General features: G+C 42.2%; 1 protein-coding gene and 1 long non-coding RNA gene across 4 annotated transcripts in view; one reads left to right on the forward strand and one right to left on the reverse strand.

Moving 5' to 3' along the window:
- TNIP3 (TNFAIP3 interacting protein 3) overlaps positions 1 to 361 on the reverse strand; it is a 66,531-nt gene extending 66,170 nt beyond the window's left edge. The window contains exon 1 of the transcript XR_008307520.1: positions 242 to 361. The gene's annotated coding sequence lies outside the window, so the exon portion shown is untranslated. The remainder of the gene's footprint in view (positions 1 to 241) is intronic.
- Positions 1 to 9,218, forward strand: part of LOC128325628 (uncharacterized) — a 58,652-nt gene extending 49,434 nt beyond the window's left edge. For all 3 annotated transcript variants that reach the window (XR_008307522.1, XR_008307521.1, XR_008307523.1), the window contains one exon: positions 7,776 to 9,218. This is a non-coding gene — a long non-coding RNA (uncharacterized LOC128325628). The remainder of the gene's footprint in view (positions 1 to 7,775) is intronic.
- Positions 9,219 to 16,059: the final 6,841 nt, after the last annotated feature.

Raw genomic sequence — 16,059 nt, forward strand, 5'->3', positions numbered from 1 at the left:
TAAACAATGCATTTACTGTAGAAACCCACGCTTAACATGGATGACACAGAACTTCCCACAAACAACAGCACTTCAAATTTGAGCAGGATTAAACTTTAAGGTATTCTGGAACATATCCTGAAAGCCTTTCCTCAGTTTTTCTCGGCCCACATTCAGTTCAGTACAATATTTTGACTGTTATTCAAAATTCCCATCATTAAATTTACTAAGTCTGCTCAGAAAGAGCAAAGAACCCACAAACCTGAATTGTTTCTCCTATGGTATTCTTTGGTCATTCAGTGGGGCCAGTTCTCCAAGGTACATGGGCCTTACTCCTAGCAGACACTAGGAAATAACTGAAGTTAACGAACACTGTTCCACTGTAAGCCTACTGGAATGAGTGAGATTTGCATGGGTGAAATAGTAGATGCATTGCAGCTATTGTGCACAAGCGAACTTGTCTGGGGACAAAGTTGATCTGCTCCATTAAATATGGGGGAAGGGCGCTGTGAAATCTTTGGGGACATAGTGGGCTACCGAGGAAAGGGGAGATTGTTGAAAACCACAGCTTCCCCCTCACACTACGACACAGCTTTAGTCTGCATGTCCACCATGGTTGCACCAGTGCAGTGCAGGTGTGCATATCAGCTGATGTTCTTCACTTCACTGTACATGTTTAATGCAATATGCCTATAACCAAGAAAAACTAGAATGCATTTAAAATGATACTACTGCTTATCTTATCCGCTGTGAGTGGAGAGGAATAGTGGACAATGTCCAGAGTAATTAGTCATTACTAAGCACCACTGAAATTAATGAGGTAAGTTAGTCATTACTAATTTCTTATTAATTTCTAAATTGTTAATTTAAATGATGCTCAGTCATGATTAACTTAGTCTGGATGTTGCAGAGTTAACATAATTGTAGGGTAGTGAATAGAATGTTGGACTAGAACTGGGGAGACTTGAGTTTAAATCACCATTCAGCCATGAAACTCAGTGAGTGACTCTGGGCCAGCCATTTCTCTCTCAGCCTAATCTATCTCACAGGGTTGTTGTGAAGATAATCATAAACTTGTACACCACTCTGGGCTCCTTGGAGGAATAGCAATATATTAATAAAGACACACACACACACACACCTCTCATTATCCATCCTTGCCTGCTCAGTTTAGCTTAGGCATGTCATATTCCATTCATATTCTTATAGAAGTCAAATATTGTCACCGCTTCCTTTATCTGTATTCTACCTTTTCAATTTCCTGTCCATTTAGTTAATGTCTGAGGAGCTGCCATTAACTGGACAGAAAATTGAAACAATAGAATAAAGATAAAGGGAACAGTGACAGCATTTGACTTCTATTAGAATATGGATGGAAATCCACTCTGTTGGCATGCTATATTGTGAATGGTATTTAGTTATTCAGCATTAAAATTTTGCACATTTCTGAGGGAGGTGAATTTACTAAGAAGCACCACTTCCTTTCCACAATTCAGCATAGAGTTATGTAGCCTTAAACCACACTGAGTTCCTTAGATTTAAGTATGCACTAGATTATCTCATTATGTCTAATAACCTGGTTGCTATAAAAGCATGCAAGGAATCCCCAGCAAAGGTATGGGAGTGAATTTACAGTTTAGAGTCTGTGCTTATCCACTCGAAGTCAAAATACTGGAACAAGGATGTGAAATGGTACATTCACCATTGCTTTACATGTTTGTAAGCATAACTGGAGGGTTAAAAAAATTCACACAAGTGCGTTGCTGATGAAACTGCAAGATTGTGAAATATTTCACTTGAGAAAAATATGTTAAGAATGAGAGGGTGATTAAAGAAAAACATGTTCTTGTTACCCAAACAATCATATGACAGGAAAGTCCACCTTGGAAATAGGATAATGAGGCTGGCCATCTAAGTTAAAAATATGTAGCACTCTGCGACAAAAATACAGTGACATTCTTCTATTGGAGGTGTGAGAGTGATGTGGAATCCACTGATACAACACTGGAGTGTTAAAAATAAATGGCAAAATCTTCAGAGAGTTCCACATATATTTTGTGTTTAATCCTTACCAGAACCTTTTAAAAAGGACCAGTATTACTATCTCTGTACTATCGCTAACGTGCTGAGGCTAAGAGATTAACAATTTCCAAATGTCAATTACACAACAATGAAATCCCATAATCAGTTAAGAGTAGAGCTTCCTTTCTGTAAGATTACTGTGTAATATCTCTAAAGGGATCATGTGTAAGAATATTATCTGTGCCTCTGTTGTGGTTAAAAGACAAAAGAAGGCCCCTGCTGGATCAGGCCAAAGGTCTGTCTAGTCTAGCAAATGGTTTCTCAGAGTGGCCAGCCATATGAGAAAGTGGAATATGACATGGGTAGATATAGGGCAGCTTCACATGAACACCAACAAGTCTGTAAGTGGTGGACATGTCAATAAAATGTCGACAACTGAGAGCATAAACTCCCGGTAGGTATGGGAACTTGAGTACGAACCCACTCAGATCCAGTTCCCATGCTTTTTGTCTGATGATGATGATGATGATGATGATGATGAATTCGATTTCTATACCGCCCTACCAAAAATGGCTCAGGGCGGTTTACACAGAGAAATAATAAATAAATAAGATGGCTCCCTGTCCCGAAAGGGCTCACATTCTAAAAACAAAAAAGAAGATAGACACCAGCAACAGTCACTGGAAGTACTGTGCTGGGGGTGGATAGGGCCAGTTACTCTCCCCCCTGCTAAATAAAGATAATCACCACGGTAAACGGTGCCTCTTTGCGCAGTTAGCAGGGACAAATATTCTCTGATATTCTCTGCCCAAATCTGGTTTACAAACGTCAGGGAGAGAATATCAGAAACTGTTGTTGGGCAGGTTTGGACGTCACATCCTCCAGGAACACACACTCTCGGTCACTTACATTTTACCAACGATTTAACCCAATTACAGATTTGCCTGAGGTCATGTAAAACTGCCCACAATCTACCAAGGTATAATTTTTTTCCTAGTGTTTCACAGAATAATGACAATTTCCAGAGAGGTAGCCATGTTAACTGGTTTCAGACAACACAACTAAGAATCCTGTGGTACTTTGAATAGTAACAAAGAAAGGAAGTGCCCAACTAGTGAAGGAACTGCTCGCCAACTGGAAGAAGGGCAAGCAATGGGCGATGCATGCATTCCTCAATGCCAGCCACAGCCCTTGCATCGATATGCTTCTGATGCCAGTGTAAGGGCCATGGCCAGCATTGAAACATGGTAGTACCATCCATCACCCACTCCCAGCCAGAGAGTGGCTGCTTCACTGGCTGTGTGCTCAGGGGGCCAAGACACACACCCCCAGCAGCCCCGGTGGCCTAGGGACATTTGTCTCCCCATGTTCAATAGTGGCTATACCACTGCCATGAGGTACTAGGGAACACCAGGTGCTAGGGAACAAACAGTTGCTGTCTTTTCTCACTTGCAGGCTTCCCAGACACACCTAGTTGGCCACAGTATGAAGCAGGATGCTGGTCTAGATGGGCCTTTGGTCTGATCCAGCAGGGCTTTTCTTATGTTCTTATACTGGACAGGCAGATGCTGCAACTGTGATTTTAAAAATATCCCCAGAAATTAGGTCTGAAGAAAGACCAGAAGACAACACAGACAACACTGAAATCATACAATGATTTGGCAGCTACATTGGCCGACTCTCCATAAAAACTGAGTGAATTAATGGTGTCCATTCTGGAGAAAAAAGCTAATGTGGAAGTGACCATACCAACTTTAAGAAATACTTTTCTTGATGTATTTGTAAATCAATCATAGGTATTCCAAGCCATTTCTCGATTCACTGGAAACTGTTATGACTTACAAGTAGTTCGGGACACAATTCATTAAACGGTCTGATTTTTGTCTTGGGAGTGATAATAGTTGTAACACTGAGAACAGGTGCTTAGACAATTCTAGATCTAGTTGAGAAAAGAAGCCTGATTTTTTAAAATGGCAGTAATATTTTTCAGTTTGGAATTTACAGAATGATTTTTCAACTGAGCTAAAATAATGTTCAGAATGCTTAGAACCTATGTAAATTATATCCACTCGCATGTGACTCTAATATTCCATTTTGATGTTGCCTCACTTTTCAACTGTATCTAGAACAGCAAGTTGTGCATTGCTGTATATGCTTGCAGGTGAGGGAAAATCTCCATAAAACAAAATGCAGGCAACAATCTTGTCCTGGCAGGCTCCAGAATCAGTGACCTAGGAAGATATATCCGCCCTCTGCCCAAGTTCACATGAAATGCAAACAGCCACATCAAAGTGCTCAGTGAACTCATGAAACAATTTATGTTCCCTTTCAAGAATCCTTTCCAAAGTACATATACTGTGTTCCAAACAGAATCCGTGATCTTCGTAGTCTTTTGGGATGGGAGCCCAAGTTCATCTTTCTCTCCTTTCATCTCTACAAGCTGGGTCCTGCCTTTCATTATCATGTTTGCACTGAATTTCTTCCTTCTACTTCCAGAATTTCTCAGTCATTTCTCTTTCTTATTCACTTTCTCCCCAGAAATCCACATCCCTTTCTTAAACCAGGGATGTGCTCGAAATAAAATTCAGCATCTGAAATGCAACACAATCCCTTTAAAACCAAGGGCTTACACAGCCACTTTAACATGGAGGAGGAGCAGGTATGGACCTGAGCATACATGGTTGCTGACCACACAAATGGCCACTGCACATGCATGGAGGCCATGTGCGTGCCAGCATCATGCAGGGGCAACTGGGAGATGCCCCACCGGCACACAATCATAGCCGGGGGGGGGGTGCCGCAATTATGGAAGTGGTGGCAAGTAGAGGTGGAGCAGGTATGGACCTACTCTCCTCTGTATTAAAGGGGCTGCATAAGCCCTCAGTTTTAAAGGGATTGTGCTTTGATTCGGATGCTGAATCATGTTTCGAGCACATCCCTATCTCAAACAGAGTTGATTTTTTTTTAAAATGTAGTTGACTCTGGCTTAAAGTTGTAGGACTAAGGCAATGATGATAAGCACCTCTGGGAAACTGACAGAAGAACTGGTGCAAGAAATGTTTTGTGAAAACAAAGAGCACAGAGCCTACTTTTTGCATTGGCCCTCCTATGTTTGAAGGGTATGTGATCCAGAGCTGTGGACATAAATCACATCTCATCAACACCCACCACAATGTGATTACACACTTCGCTAGGGAGTGTACAACAGAAGGCTATGGGAGCCCATGATCTGGCTAGAATTAGAGGAAGGAGGATTTTTATTATTATTATTATTATTATTATTTTACATTTATATCCCGCTCTTCCTCCAAGGAGCCCAGAGCGGTGTACTACATACTTGAGTTTATCTTTCACAACAACCCTGTGAAGTAGGTTAGGCTGAGAGAGAAGTGACTGGCCCAGAGTCACCCAGCTAGTTTTATGGCTGAATGGGGATTTGAATTCGGGTCTCCCCGGTCCTAGTCCAGCACTCTAACCACTACACCACGCTGGCTCTCTGTGAATTTGTGGTTTGTGGATTTCATTACGGGCCCCCTACTTTTCTCCCATAATTCAAGCTCTGGGCCCACAGTTTCCCAAAGGCAGGGGAATCAGACTGTCTAAATGTAGATCTTTTCCAAAGGCCTGTTTCTCTATTGCCTGTTAAAATGCAAGTTCAGCTGACCAGCCTTGTCTCAGCAGTTAATAAGATGTTACTAAATATATCATATTTGCAAGCATCTTTATATACAGAGCTTAAGATGTGTGGTGCAAAATGATATGGTTGAAAGCAGATCCTGCAGTGCTTACAACTGATCCTCCCTTTGATCGTAGCCAGAACATTGATTGCAGAATAGTCCATCTCAGATCTTCTACTGTAAAGCAGAGGGCAATCTAGAATGGGGTGGGCATAAGGTACCTCAGGAGTTATTGGCAGCCCCCAGGATTATCTAAAGTAGCTCTCCAGATTCTTGGGCTTGCTTCTCCCTCCCTTTTTCCCCTTCCAGATAATACTTCAGATTGGACTGGCTGGCTTAAGTGGGGGTATTTTAATCTTTCTCTTTTTGATTGCTCAGGGTAGCTTTTACTTGTTCTCTCCCATTAATTTTTCTTAAGTTTATTAGCCCACACAACAGCGCTTCTTGCTCCACTCCTGTCATGCAGCCAAATTCCCCTAGAATTCTGGAATTTGATGTTAAGATTCCCTGTTTTGTTGACGTACATTTTTGTTCAAGCTGCCATTTTGTGGCTGGCTCTACCTTCCCAAGCTACAGTTGTGTGCTGGTAGCTTCCAAGCTTCTGGCAAAAAGAAAAAGAAAAAGAAAAATAGCTTCCAGAAGCCTTAAGTCTGCCCACCTTTGCTCTAGAAAAAGGAACCAATTAAGAATATTTTTGCTATGTGCCTGTATAGATATAAGGACAAATCTGTTCCTTAACTGTTGGTTTTATAAAGTTTCCAGCTTTAGTATTTCTGGGGGTCTCAGATGCACAACAGAACAGACCCAACCCAACCCAAGAAACTTTAACTGGGTATGTCAAGAAGGAATCAAACCTCATCTGGGCAAAAATATTCTTTTTTATTAGACACTACATCCTCTAATATAGTTTGGGACCTTCTTAAAGAAGACGACCTTAGCATTCAAATGCCTTTTTGCTCACACAAGGTTGATAGTGACATTGAAAATTCCCTTGAAGTTACACAGGGGGGTTAATATAAAGATAATTATGATCACTGTGTCCCAAGAAAGGACTAAGATTTCACAACACAGTTAAAAATTACAGATGCAATAACTGGTGCATAAAGCAGATGTTCACAGTTTTGTTGAGTTCTCACAGCAGATCTCAGTCATGTGGTATCTTTTAAGCTTAGTTTTATTTCCCCTATTAAGATCTCCTGGTTTTTATTAAAAAAAAAACAACGGGAAGGAAGCAGAGGGAATTTGTTTACACGTAAGTCCTGAAAACAGTCTTGCAAGAGCCTTGGGTTACAATATGTCAGTTTACGGGATGTCATCTGAATTCTCTGTTTTAAATTTTGTAAACATTTTAGAAAGGCACGCAGACCCACTGTGTTCTCAAACAGCTTCTTGAGAAGTTGTATACAGAACCTCAGGATAAATACAAAGAGGTTCAGATAAAAGCACCACATCTTATCCTCAAAATACAGAGAGGTCATTTACACAACTGAAAACCAGGTTTTGCCCAGGTTTGGGAGCTGTGTGTACTCCAAATTTCCAATTGTGTGGAAGTAAAGTAGGAGGAAAACCTCCTACTTTGATTGTGTGATTGTGTGGAAGCCAAATAGGAGGAAAGCTACCCAGTTTTTCCTCCTACTTTGTTTCCACACAATTACTTCTACCCAGGTTTTCCACCTTGCTTACACCCCACCAAAAACTGGGAGCACACACAGCTCCCAAACCTGGGTAGATACAGTTTTTGATTGTGTGAATGACCTCAGCATGTAGCAAGTAGTATTTGCTTTTCTTTTATGGCAACTGAGCATTTTCAAGAAATTACCTATATTTTTGTGCTTTAAACCATACAGTTAGTTCAGCTTTATGGGGATTTTTTGTTTTTTGTTTTGGTGGGGTCAAGATTTGACTCCAAGATTTGACTCCTTTTTTTTTTTTTTTAAGGGATAGGGTGTGTGGTGGTATTCAAAATCTGATCTGTGTACTTCAAAACACAGGCATAAAGTAGCTCTTGCAATTTATAAAACTATTTTTCCATATATTTCTGTTGCATTACAGGTTTTTTCCAATAGTTTTTTGCACTTTTCTTTTCTTTCTTTATAGATTCCACTGAAAAAGAAATGGATTTAAAAATCATAGACACACGAAAAACATAACAATGTGAAAAACTCAAATAATGTAAGTCAAGTACATAACACTGGTCTGCGGATTATGCTGATTTGAGGCTCTCCAAGAAAATCCTCCAAGATTTTTTTTAATTACAAGCAATACATTGCTTGTTATTCACAATATGGCACTTGAAGCCAATTAACAGGGAACATACATGTTTTCTATTTGTGCTCCACATGTCAGTTTGTTAAGTTCCTCATTCTTGGGAATTACTGACTTCTTTTGTATTTTGAGGTTGAGGGGTATGAATGAGGAACATATGGGATTATTCTTATACTAAAGTGGCCAGATCACACCTCTGCAGCAAGAAGAGGCATGTCAGAGACTTCCTCGCCAACATGGAGGACAGCCCAGCCAGTTGGGATGCCACATTGAATAACTCCGATTCCAAAATCAACTTCAAGGCTTCACCTACATCTCTCCTTTCTGCAACTCTGCTGTCAAAGAAAGGTGTGACATGCTCCATACATTTAAAGCAAGAGATAATGTGGTGCACAACAACTCAACACTGGCTTCATTCCCAAAACATGAAATGCAATATACCCTGTCAATTATACAGATTTGTTCATTTGGGGCATTTGGCTTTGATCATAAACCTCATAGGACAACTACAAAGCAGTCTAATGTAAAACTGATGTACAACTGTGCCACACGAAAGACACCAGTGTAGGCATGTGTTAAAATGCTGAAAACTAGCACCATCTCCTGGAAGTTTTTCACACCCGGCTTTTGGTTTGCATCTCCTCCAGAATGGAAGTGTGCATTCACATATCGGCCAGATTTACCCTGAAGTCCCTGAGAGCCAACAGGGAGCACTTCACACACAATTCAGGTTTTTCATCGGGCATTAGAGTGTACCCCAACTTATATCCGGGTTTTTTTAAAAAAATCCTTTTTGCATCGGATCTTTCAAAATCCAAAAATCCATTTTGGATCGGGTTTTTTGGGACAACTTCGAACTCACAGTAAAGCCTCACAGTTGGGAAAGCTCCTGCAAATGCTTTTGGTAATAACAAAAAGCAATTGCATAGCGAGAAGGTAATAGAGTATTTATTCCATCATTTACGCAATGAGGGAAGTACCCTAGTGCAGTAAATCCTGTTGATTTAAACAACTTGTCAGGAATGACAAAGTGAAAAGAAAGCGGCTTACTTTCAGAGTGTATGAAAAGATCTCCAACTTCTTACAGGATTCCGACTCACTGTTCTTCCCTATCTGAATTCTTATTTCATCATCAAGCTCTACACTGTCGCATCTAATTGGGAAGAGGAAAAAGGAATGATTTATCTCTAAAACTGACACAAATGTGTGTGAAAGAAAGAAAATCATTTTTGCTAGTAATTCAAATAATGTATTTAATAAAAGACATTTTCTGAGTCTTAATTTAGATTTTCATAAAGCTTTCCAAGAGCCACACTGCTAGGTCAAGCAAACTCCTAGAAAAAGCTCACCTGTTAATTATGAGACAAACTTTGCAAGATGTCAGATGCAAATGACGATGCATAAAAACAGCAGAACAAAAAGATAATTCCTACTCTTGAAATATGGCCACAGCTGCACACAAAACATGAAGGAGAAATGCTGCTTTATTTAGCACACAATTAATAGTATTAAATGGAATATATATAGATATATAGAAGTAGATATAGATGGACTGAACTATTTAAATGATTATCCCCCTCCAGGAAGCACAGAACTGATGTCAGTATAACAAAAATAGAAACTAAGGTAGGAGGAATCACTTAACTCTTTCATCTTTTGAATACTCAAACATGTGCACAGCTAGGCTTGTGCCTTGCAACTATTTGCTCTTCACCTAGATCAGAACCACTGCCCAGTTTCCATAATGTGCAGACTGACTTCCTAGAACACATATATGAAAGAGGCAGGAAAGCAACTAAGGTTGCTAACTCTTGAAATGAAAAAAAATGCTGGTATCTGAGCAGTGCCAGGGGCAGACTTCAGAACTGGTCCAGTGCTGAGATCCAAGTAGAGTCCAGTAATATTTAGTCAGCTTGGCCATGATTTTTAGTTGGCTTTAGTCAGCCCAGTGATGTTTAGTCAGCTAAGTTTGGGGTGTCCAGGAGCAGAGCCTCATGCAAAAGCTGCCTTTTCATCTTTGATGTACAGACGTTTTCATATTGTCGTCATTAAACCCCTTCAAGGCAGAAAAAATGACCTTTCCATTTGCTTGTCTGGCAAGTGGCCTGAAAGCAAGCAAAGAAAAGAACAAGGCCAGGCTGTTTTTCTTTTCCTTTTCCTAATTGGTTGGCAAACCTAGAAGCAATTTCATCACACTGGGGAAATTTATAGCAACTACTGCTCTGAAGCTGATGCTGTGTCTTTTAAACGAATGTCACCAAATCATCAATGGGCTAGTAATTCCTCATGTGAGGTCACAAAAGTTCATAATTTGTACTTCATTTGAATATGAGTTTGTTCCAAAATGCTCAGTCACCTGGATGACTAATTAAGCAGCATTTCCCTGCTCAAAAAAAGGTTACCTGGCTTGGAAAGGAACATTGGACTTACTGTGAAGGGTTATTTTTACCTGTGACTGGAGCGCATCAGAATGGGTTGTGGACTGAGCATGCTCAAGACAGGGCCGGATCACGTGATACTAGTTTTCTGTCACCAGGAGGCGCCATAGCCCCAGTTCCGGGACTGTAACGTAGTGTATGGCATATGTAGAAAGAGAGAGAAAGCCTAGGAAGGCAACATGTTAACAACCAGAACAATACAAACAAGAGAACATAGAGGTATATACTAACACTGTAGTACCCTGAGACCTGTTTCCACCCCAAAACTGGTAGACTTCCTAAATCAGGAAAACCATATATACATCTATGGGTGAGCTTGATGAGCTTCAGTCACAGGGGGAAAGAACCCTTCAAGGTAAGTCCAATGTTCCTTTCCACCCTGTGCTGGAGCTCATCAGAATGGGACATGCCCAAGCTGTCTGAGAAATGGGGTGGGAAGAATGTATACTCTAGGCCAGGGATTCTCAACGTTGAGCCTTCAGATGTTATTGGACTTCAACTCCCATAATCTCCAACCAAAGAACACTGGGGACCCAATGTTGAGAATCCATGCTCTAGGCTACCTGTTATAAGACCCAATGACCAAAGGCCGCTTGGGGTACGATAGAGACTATTTTGAAATGCAAAATGGAGTTACAGGAGGCCATGTAGCTGCTTTACAGATATTTATCAGAGGGATGTGTGCCGAAAAGGCCGCCGAAGTAGCTGCACTGGAAGTGGAATGTGCTGTAATTCCAGTAGGGACTGGTAAATTAAAGGTTTCATAAGTCAGGAGGATGCAAGGCCTGATCCATCTAGAGTCCCCTTGGAGACCTTGGAGCCTAGTGAAGAGAACTGGAATGAAACGTAGAGAGAGTCAGATTTGCAGAATTTTCTGGTGTGACAGATATAGACACGCAGAGCCCTGCTGGCATCAATGGTATGCCATGCCATTTCCCTAGAATGGGATGGTGATGGACAGAAGTACTACATCCTGAGAGGGGTGAAAGGCAGAGTTAACCTTAGGAATGAAGGTGGGGTCAAGCTTCAGTCTGGTTGGAAGATGCAGAACTCTTTCCTAACTGAGAGGGCACCCCAGTTCAAATACTCTATGAGCCGACGTGACAGCTACCAGGAATAGGATCTTGTAGGATAGGTCCTTGAGGGAGGCAGAGGACAAGGGTTCAAAGAGTGGTTGCGTGAGTGTGTTCAGGACCTTGTTCAGGCTCCATGTTGGGAGTCTGTGAACAGGAGCTGTGGCCAAATTGGATGTCACTTTGAGGAATCATGTAATGAGTGGGTGAATTGTAGACAACTCAGGAGAGGACAGGTCCAGAACTGACACCAGAGTGGAAGTCTGATGTTTCAGGGTGCTAGGGCAGAGGTGCAAATCAATCCAGGACCTCAGGAACTCCTGCTGAGATAGTCAGCAGTTTTCTATGTGACCATTGAGAGAAGTCTGCCCATGTGGCCTGGTAAATGTGACTGGTGGCCGGGCACATGGAGGCTCGAATAGTATCTTAGACTGGGGGTATAGTCCTGAATATGTAGCTTTGCATGCTTAACCTCCAGGTGGAGAGTTGGAGCCTCTGGGTCTGGGTGAAGGAGGGGACTTTGTGGGAGGAGGTCCCTTTGGAGGGGAAGTTGCCAGGACAGATGGACTGACAGAGATACTAGTTCAGAGAACCAGGGTCTCCAGGGCCAATGAGGATCTATCAGTTCTGCTTTTTCTTTTATGAGTTTTCTGAGAACTCTTGGGCGGATGGCTGTTGGAGGAAAGGCATAGAGTAGGGCCTGTGGCCAGGGAGCCGTGAGGGCATTGGTCACTTCTGCCAGGGGAGACTTAAACCTGAAGCAGCAGCAAGGGAGAATATATGGTTTGTTGGGGACACGAAGTGGTCCACCTCTGGCTGGCCCAGGTGTGATGTCAGCTGACAGAAGATGTCCTGGTCGAGGCTCCACTCTGCTGGGTCCACTGTTTGCCGGCTGAGCCAGTCTGCTTGAAGGTTGTCAGCCCCACTGAGGTGTTCTTCTGTGACTGACACTAGATGGTTCTCCTCCCACAGGAAGAGGAGACTGGATTCCACCATCAAGGACCGATTGACATGGGACTTGGTGGTGATGTTGTCCATGCAGATTAGGACATGGTGTTCCTGCAGAAGATGGTGAAAATGTAGGAGGATGAATCTGATGTTTCTAGCCAGTTGATGTTTCGGCATGACTCTCCGGGGGATCAGTGTCCCTGGGCATATTGGTTCAAGCAGTGGGTGCCCCAACCAGTGAGGCTGGCATCTGTGGTCACTACTATTATCTGAGGGTCTGTCAGAGGGAGGCCTTTGTGGGTTTCTGGAGAGAATGACTATTTCATTCCACCAACAGAATGACTGGCACATCCTGAGAGGGATGTTTACCTGTTTGTGTATGCCTACCATGATCAGTTCCTGATAGGGAAGGAGCAGCCACTGGAGGGGGCATGAGTGCCACCTGGATCATGGAGTGCACTCCATGCAGGCCACCATGGATCCCAGTACAGTGGCCAAGAGCATAAGATCCGTCTTCCTTTGCTCTAGGAGAGGTGTGATGAGAGCTGATATTTTGTCTTTCCATTCCTGGGGAAGGGAGACCGATGCTTGTACGATGTTGAATAATGCTCCCAGGTGCTGAAGGGACTGTGTCGGATGGAGATGGCTCTTTTCCTGATTGACTATGAAGCTGTGGTCTTCTAGGCACTGGAGAGTCCTGTATAAGTCTCTTTGGGCTTGATGGAAGGAGGCTGATCTGATCAAAAGATCATCCAGACATGGGTGTATTGAGTACCCTGGAGGCAGAAGTGTGCAATTAATGTCACCATGACCTTTGTAAAGACCCAAGGGGCCCATGATAGGTCAAAAGGGAGTGCATGGTATTGGTAGTGTTTCTGAACATAGGAGAATCTGAGAAACCTGCTGTGGGCCGGGAGAATAGAATGGAGGTAGACCTCCAAGAGATCCACTGATGCCGTTGCCTCCTTGATGGTGTGAAGATACTCCATCCTGAACTTCCTCTTTTTAAAATATTTTTGTTGAGCCTCTTGAGGTTGAGTACCGCTCTCCAAGAGCCGTCTTTCTTGGGCACAAGAAATAAGATAGAGTCGACACCTAGACATGTTTCTGACGATAGACATGTTTCATGTCTCGAGCATGCTCAGTCCACAACCCATTCTGATGAGCTCCAGCACAGGATAAAATGTAAAACAGCACCTGCATGGTAAGCATTCAGCAGCCCAGGAACCCAAAGCCTGCTAAAGGTGTGTTTTATAGCTGCTTCCCTCACAAACACAAAGTAATCTTAAAAAGATGTAACTATGAGTTTATTCAGAAACAACTCCATTTTCTCCTTCTCCTTCCCCTCCCTTTTCCTTTCTGATTCCACCCCTCAACACTGTCTACAGGATCCCCACTGGGTTTGGGACAAACTTCTAAACAACAAAGCATAAAATATACTGGATAGAATACAACCTGCGAAGTTCTTTAGAGTGAACTCTTACTCTCAGTGAAGCTGGGGATTAATTGCATGACCAGATTATCAGAAAAAGGAACCTTTGATTTGGCAAACATCTTCTCTATTTGCATCTTGAAATGTTTTATGTATGTTGTTTCCCATCCAGATCTAAACCCCTCTCTTGTTCCTGGATGTATTTGGGGGGAATACTGTTGAATTTGAGAAATGTATTTTGGGGGGATGCTCTCTACCATAGCATGTACTAGGAACTCCAGCCCCAAAGGGCAACATGATAAAGTGACATGTGCACAGCAAAATGCATGCACCAATGTTATGAGCAAAGAGAAAAGTATCAGAAAACATATTTTTCCCTCTTCAATGCTTGTTGAGAAGCTCATAATTATCAAGACTTTGTTTTTTACATTTATATCCCACTCATCCTCCAAATAACCTAAATTAGTGTGCATGGTTATGTTTATACATGGTTAAACATGGTTAAACATGGTTATGTTTAACTCACAACAACCCTATGGAGAGAAGTGACCAGCCCAGAGTCACCCACTGAATTTCATGATTGAATGGGGATTTGAACTCAGGTCTCCCTGGGTGCTTTCCAGACAGCAGCTTCAAAGAAGGAGGGTGTAAAATCCTACGATAATCATAACCGGCTTCAAAATGGGAATAAACTGATTGTGGCCAGAGCTATCTGAGGCTTTGAAGGGAAGAGAGTGAGAGAAAGGAGGAGGAGATAAAACAACCCCCACATGTGAAACAAATCAGGGAGGTAGATTGCTGGCAAAGCTGAGGAGTTGCAGTGAGGTGGTGGGGGAGAAGAGAAAGAGAGGGAGGGAGGGGAAAGAGGAGGTGGAGAGGGGGAGCTGGTGACATGAAGGATTTCCCTCTCCTTCCCCCCCCCCCCGGTGAATTTGTGCGAGAGGCTATTGCAAAAACAAAAACAAAAAACTGGCCGATTGCAATTGAAGGAGGTACCAATGGTACTGTTGCGCCAGAGCCCCGGGGATTTTTTTTTTTAAGCTGATTGTAGAGGCTGGTTGCTTTGCGCAAGCAGAGCAGGAATTTTTTTTAAAAAAAATCTGATTTCAAAAGCTGCGAGGCAGAGATTGGGGGGTGGGGGGGAGAGAGCAAGCCTTCCAAAAAACAAACAAACCACCAGCTACTATTTTCTCATGCACAGCACATACAACAGTTTAAACCTGAAATGTCAAGATAAGATCCAATTACAGGTTGTGGCTGTGCAAATGTTCCTGTATGCAAGATAGTGTCAAAACCCAGGTCGTACTAACACACACAAAGCCTAACCGTTGCAAAGCAATTTTAAGCTGCCATCTGGAAAGCACTCTGGTCTTCGTTCAGCTCTCTAACCACTACACCACAGTGGCTCTCAGTTTCAAGTCAAGTCAATTTCAAGTCAAGACAAGGAGAATTTGCCTATCACTAATAATTCCCTTCTTTTAAAAGGAAAGAAGGTTCAACCACTCTTATGAACTGAATACAAGAATCATAACTTCAGAGGCCTTTTATTTAAAGCTTACAGGTGAAACTCGGAAAATTAGAATATCGTGCAAAAGTCCATTAATTTCAGTAATGCAAATTAAAAGGTGAAACTGATATATGAGACAGATGCATTACATGCAAAGCGAGATAAGTCAAGCCTTAATTTGTTATAATTGTGATGATCATGGCGTACAGCTCATGAGAACCCCAAATCCACAATCCCAGAAAATTAGAATATTACATGGAACCAAGAAGACAAGGATTGAAGAATAGAACAATATCGGACCTCTGAAAAGTATAAGCATGCATATGTATTCAGTACTTGGTTTGGGCCCCTTTTGCAGCAATTACTGCCTCAATGCGGCGTGGCATGGATGCTATCAGCCTGTGGCACTGATGAGGTATTATGGAAGACCAGGATGCTTCATTAGCGGCCTTCAGCAATTCTGCATTGTTTGGTCTCATGTCTCTCATCCTTCTCTCGGCAATGCCCCATAGATTCTCTATGGGGTCAGGTCAGGCGAGTTTGCTGGCCAATCAAGCAGAGTACACTGTATACTTTTCAGAGGTCCAATATTGTTCTATTCTTCAATCCTTGTCTTCTTGGTTCCATGTAATATTCTAATTTTCTGGGATTGTGGATTTGGGGTTCTCATGAGCTGTACGCCATGATCATCACAATTATAACAAATTAAGGCTTGACT

The sequence above is a fragment of the Hemicordylus capensis genome, chromosome 5 (genome assembly GCF_027244095.1).
Source record: "Hemicordylus capensis ecotype Gifberg chromosome 5, rHemCap1.1.pri, whole genome shotgun sequence".
Taxonomy (NCBI): Eukaryota; Metazoa; Chordata; class Lepidosauria; order Squamata; family Cordylidae; genus Hemicordylus; species Hemicordylus capensis.